The sequence below is a fragment of the Stylophora pistillata genome, chromosome 9, assembly GCF_964205215.1.
Source record: "Stylophora pistillata chromosome 9, jaStyPist1.2, whole genome shotgun sequence".
Lineage (NCBI taxonomy): Eukaryota > Metazoa > Cnidaria > Anthozoa > Scleractinia > Pocilloporidae > Stylophora > Stylophora pistillata.
The window spans coordinates 27980905-27986960 of NC_142527.1; positions in this window are offsets into that span (position 1 = coordinate 27980905).

The following is a 6056-nucleotide window of genomic DNA, read 5'->3' on the forward strand; positions in this document are numbered from 1 at the left end:
TTTTGACAATCGAGAAAACTTTTTCATCAGTCGAGAAATAAATAAGTCTGCCAGACGAGTAGTATTTTCGCTTGTCCGGAAATATTTAAAGGATTGAGAAAAAGTTTTCAGCGCTCAATCGAGAATTTTCTTGGTCATTCGAGAATTTTTGGCAGTTCAGCAAAAGCTATTCTCACACAGACTTATCTTGGTATTGCAGAGCTTTCTGCCGCACTAAACCAGCAAGGAGAACGGCAAGCAGGTACAGCAAAAACGAATGAGGACGAAGTGTGCACAATATTCGATTCTGCTGCAGTGCCTGCACCGATCTGATTCTATGCCCCTTTCAGCTAATTCTTCCTCTTCGGCTTATACTTCTCCAGTTTCAGATCAAGGAGGAACTTCTCCACTTTCAGATCAGCTAGTTATCGTTCTTCGCGCAAAGTAAAAAGCAAAGCTGTGAAACACGGTCTTGCAGAGACAAAAAGAAGTTCTCTAAGTCTTCATCGTGTGCTCTAATGAATTTATAATTCCATAACAACACGACCACAGTAAGCAGCAGTATAAACATTGTTACGATGAAACAACAGAACGCCTGCCATCATTCAACATTTTTACTACCAGTAGTTCAACCTTACGGTCCGCCATTTTTGTTTGTACCAGGTGATCATAGTTTGGCGCGAAAACGCCTACTGACTAGCATAAGGGCATCTAATTTCTCGATCGACATAAAAATTCTCGATCGTCAAAAAAATTCTCAACTGACCAAAAAATTCTCGATCGACAAAAAATTTTCAACTGAGAAATATTTTTCAACCGATAAAAAAAGTTTCCTCGATCCTTTAAAATAGTTCTGGATTATCAGGGATATATCGCGACAGACAGAATTAATTTTCCACCGATAAAAGAATTTACTCGATCGTGAAAAATATTTCTGGACCATTGAAAATATTTCCCCACAGACGAAATTATTTCTCAGTCGACAAAAAATTTCTCAACCATTTTTTTCCAGTATGGCTTTCCATGGATGTATGTTATACTTATCGAAAAACCCGTACCTCAGCGTACTCTGAATCACAGGTTTTCGACGCCGCAAAATCTTGAATTAACCGAATTTAGAAACGAGAACCTAGCGCTTTTTTAGCATGTAAAAGCTCGCAAAATCCGCCCTCGAAGTAATTCTTAGAATCGACTGGAATTTCGGCTCATTATTCCGACTACCGTACTGTGACCAAAATTCAAAGGGGACATGTACAAAACGTCGATTTTATGGTATGGACAAGTTCGGGTATTTTGTCTACTGAAAGACGAGTATAATTTGAGATTGAGATTGAGATTGCCAAATGAGATTCGTTGAAATATTTTGACTGCCAGGTAGCCCTCTCAAGACTGTGAATGACTGTGGGGCCTTTCGCGTGACGCGTCAACATTAATGAAATTCTGAGTCTCTCCATAGCACATCTTGCCCACCTGTGATTGTCAAGCAACACTAGCTTGATTCAGATGGAGACAGAAAAAAGTTCTTAAAACTTATTTTGGCGTCTCTTCGGCGAATTTAGATGTGTTTTTGGTAAGGCTTCACAAATTTTTATGATTCACACACCTACAGGTAAATGCTTCCTTGAAGCCCGAAGGAATTTTCCGTTTTTGAGGGGGATTCACTGAAGAGACAGTGTTGAACTCATAAGCATTTCTAATACATGAAATGAAAAGCCATGCATATTACATTCCACTAAATTGTTTTGAGATGTTTGTACGACCATTATGTACAATCGACCATGCGCTACTAGAGAGGCAAATTTTTTGCATTTTATAATTTCTCTAGACACAAGGAAATGTTTTGTTTAAAGTGTTGCTGTTGAAAAAAATATCATATAGCGCAGCAAATTGTATTCTTGCTGTGTGACAGTCCACTGACAATTAGGTAAGATCATACGTTTGACGTCTTAGAAAGTTCTCCCTTACGGAGCCAGTACATGTTTCTGTTCTTGGAACCGGTGAAGGAGTTGTGTACCGAACTAACATTAAATAAAGAGGATTTTGGGTACCAATGCACTCATCAAATGAGTGCGTCAGACCAGTAAATGCTTTATATCAATTAAAAGCAACTTATATTTCTATTTCCTCGATGAAAAAATTCTGGCCAGTCAATAACAAAAAATTATTTGTTTTAAGTTTTCTATTTTTCCTCAGCAATTATTTTAAAGCAGACCTACGGTGTACTACAATAAGGCAAGTTCTATTTATAACTTACGAGAACTATCACGGTTAGTGGAGACTATGGGCGGATTCATGCTGACGTCATTGTTTACATTTTTTCTCATTTGCAGACGGCTTTGCGTAAAGAAGGAAGCATGTTCGATACAAATTGACTTCAGGCAGCTAAAGAGCTAAAAAACCTTAGTACATGGTGAAATTTTTAGCTCTTTGGGTGTAATATTCAAGGAGAAATAGTCCATCAAAAACTGCAAAATTTCTAGGTGGCAAAAGCGCTAATGAGCTCATACATTCTATGTAAAATTTTGAGTTTTTAAACCCATGCTGCACAAAAAATATTCAATGCATCAGGCTCGTATTCATTGGCCGAGTTAATCGTACTTTGACCTTTCGATATTCAGAACTGATTTATTTTTAGCTCCATCAGAAACTGAATTGCTTATGCTAATGAGGCAAATATTGTGAACAAGGATTCCCCTGTAGAGAGGCCTTGGACCAGAAACCAGCAGGAGTCTAGGGAAGAAAAAAAATGAGACTGTAGCGCTGGTTTTGGTACTTTTTCGGTATACCAGCTTTTCGTCCGCTTTTCCATTGTCATCCAGTCACTGACCCGCCGAGGCTCCTCATCGTCTCTAGGCTACATGCTGGCAGGTGTGGAGTGCTTACTTGATGCTTGTGCGTCAATTTGGGGCTCGTACGAGATATTCTTTTTGCAGTAGCGCCCACGCAAGCGAAAGAAAACTACTGCAGTTATTAAAAAAGCCAATACATCCACGACTACTGGCCACACAGTGTGATGGGATGTGATGTTATGCGTGGAACTGGAAAAAGGTGGAAAGCACATTATGAGGAAGGATGATTATCATCATCGTCATCATTTATTAACCAATTCAGAAGTAATATCAATACGAATTCAGCAGTCTAGCAGGGCGATCGACGAGACCTCAGAAAGGGAAGGCTAGGCCAGGGGATGCCACCTCGCTCATCGATATTTCTGTAATTAAGTTGTGGATGTGTGGCTTGGCCAGTTTAGAGTCACATTATAAAAAAAAATGCAACATCTTTCTTCTTAAGTGCCACTCCCGCTAAGGGCGTTCCTCTCGACTTCTCGTCCAAAAAAAATTTTCCTTAATTTTTTCTTATGAAAGGGGTTTAGGACACATGCTTCAAAAATAGTTTGTTTGATTTCCAATTCTCTTTTTTTTTGCCTCGCCACAAGCGAAAATTGACTTTTGGCTAGGCCACCCGTGTAGACAACGATCGAAAGTGTAAATTTCACAGCTATTGTCGAGCGCACTGCGACTGTAATAGTGTAGTTCACGGAATTCTTTCTTGCTTTAAGTTGCAAGCTATATGATAAGCTGGAAAATCCGGAATCAGGAATTCCGCCTGAATTTTCCAACGTCTGTTTTTTTATTCAAAACGACCCCGATGATTTTCCGACGAGAGTACGAACTCCGAATATGATTAACCTGAAGATTATTCGATGGTTTCCGAAGTTACCCGGAGAGCCCTGAATTTTTGAAGGCTTGATTTTTCAATTCTTCTTTTTTTCTTTTTTCAAGATTTTTCCGACGAGTGTACGAGCTCCGAGTATATACTCCGAGGATTAACCGAAAACTATCCGAGGGTCTCTGAAGTTACTTGGAGATCCTCGAAGAACAATCGAACTCCAGCTTCCTTTTTTTATCAATTTTTTTTATTATACGTTTTGTTTATTTTAAATTATGAACTTATCTATTTTTTAACGGCCGTGAAACTAAATAATAAACAGCAAATCATTCGTCAAATTATTGGTTAATATGGCCAGCGTCCCTTTAATCGAGACCTCGATTAGTCGTTACAAGGATATAAGGAAAATATAACAATGCCTAAGTCCGTCTGCCATTTATTCAATTTCAATTCCAGGAAAGCACTGCTTAACGAAAGTGATAAGCTCTTCCGCTAGACAGGCCTCCCTCAGTCTTCCTCAACAGACCTTGCAGGTTTTCCAGCTTACCTTTCCGAAGAGCGTACGAGTTCCGAATATACTCCGAAGATTAACCAAAGATTATCTGAGGGTTTTCGAAGTTACCCGAAGATCCCTATATTTTTCAAAGCCTGTTTTTAATTTAAAACAACTCCGAAGATTTTCCGAGTGGTGTACGAGCTGTGCATGTACACCGAAGTTACCCGAGGATCCGGCCTGAAGAACAATCGAACCCCCATAAACATATGGTCGAACACATAGGAGGAATTAAGATAACGCTGAAGAATCCGCCTCAACAAATTTTTTTTTTACTGTTCTTACAAGCCTTCAAAAATTTAGGGCTCTCCGGGTAACTTAGGAAACCACCGAATGATCTTGGGGTTAATCATCGGTAAGCTGGAAAACCCGAAGTCCGGAATTCCGCCAGAGTTTTTCAACGTCTGTTTTTATTCAAACGACTCCGAACAGCGTACGAGCTCCGAATATACTCCGATGATTAACCCGAAGATTATTCCATGGTTTCCGAAGTTACCCGGAGACCCCTGAATTTTTGAAGGCTTGTTTTTTCAATTCTTTTTTTTCCTTTTTTAAGATTTTTTTCCGAAGAGTGTGTATTTACAATATGTTGGTAGATTCTTCGAAACCACAATTTAGCGGTGGGGAAATGCGACTGCCCATTTTAAGTGGACCGACACTTCACAAAGGCCTCCAGTGCATTATACGTCTAGTTACCCGCAGGGCTGACAAATCTCTTAATTACCTTAATTTAAAAAGAAAACAGGGGAATTTTTTTTCCAGTTCTAGCCCCTTCGTTCTGAGATTTTCTTAAGACACACTATGTAATAACTTATGTTAGAAAGAGCCTCGAAACACTGACATTTACGCCCCTCAATTAATTATTGAATTCCTATTCCGGAATAGGCCGTAAATACCACTTAGTGCTCAAGCGATCGTAGTAAACCTGCAGAGCTAAACGAAAAAGGGTTATCCATTACTTAGTTGTCAGTTCAAATGGCAGCAATTAAAGCAAATGCAGACTCTCTTCTTAAGTCATCCTGTAGCGGATAACCTGTTCTTTCCAGTCATTACATCTTTCTTTTACACACAAATTAATTTTTTTTTCTACGTGTTTACTTCTTTGATAACACTCTTCTACAACAAGTAAAAGAGAGAATGCCGTCAATGGAGGAATGCAGAACTATATGGGTAATTCAGAAAACTATTGTGGTCAATTAAACATGCAACAAGTTTTACTTATTCTGAAGCAATCCAACATGAACGAGTTCGCATACGATTAGCTATACCTTTTCCAAAATAACATGAAATACACAGTCTGGAACTTTGGCTATTATTAATAATAGCAAGATACAAAAGAACAAAAATAGTCATACAAAATCTATGTAATCACTCAATATTGACACAATGCTGTATTTTCTAGGTAATTTCTCTGTGAATTGATAGAGTGTGGATCAATGCCTCTTAGGGGCGCTATTTCAGCCGCTATTTGGGCTGTAGACTTCGCAGTTATGTTTAGAGACATGTCCACAACTGCAGGAGACTTAGCCACAAAATCATAAAAATTACGCAGTTTTAGAATTTAGGGAAAGTCCCTGACTTTGCAACACGTCCCGGCAAACCATCAGACAAAGGGTTTTAATGTTTCTCCCTGGCAGGGTCTACAATCCACCTCCGCATTTCGACCTTTCATGAACTCAGACCCTTTTTTGCCTTTATATGGAGAGACCGTCGCCCCTTTTCGCTTCTTTCGTTCAGAGGCTTTTCCTGGCTCAGCTCGAGCTTGAACGATGTTTCCACAATCGAAGCATCTGCAGACTTCGGTACATCCTACGCCACCCGCTGCACACGGACACTTCGACTTGAAGAGACCGTC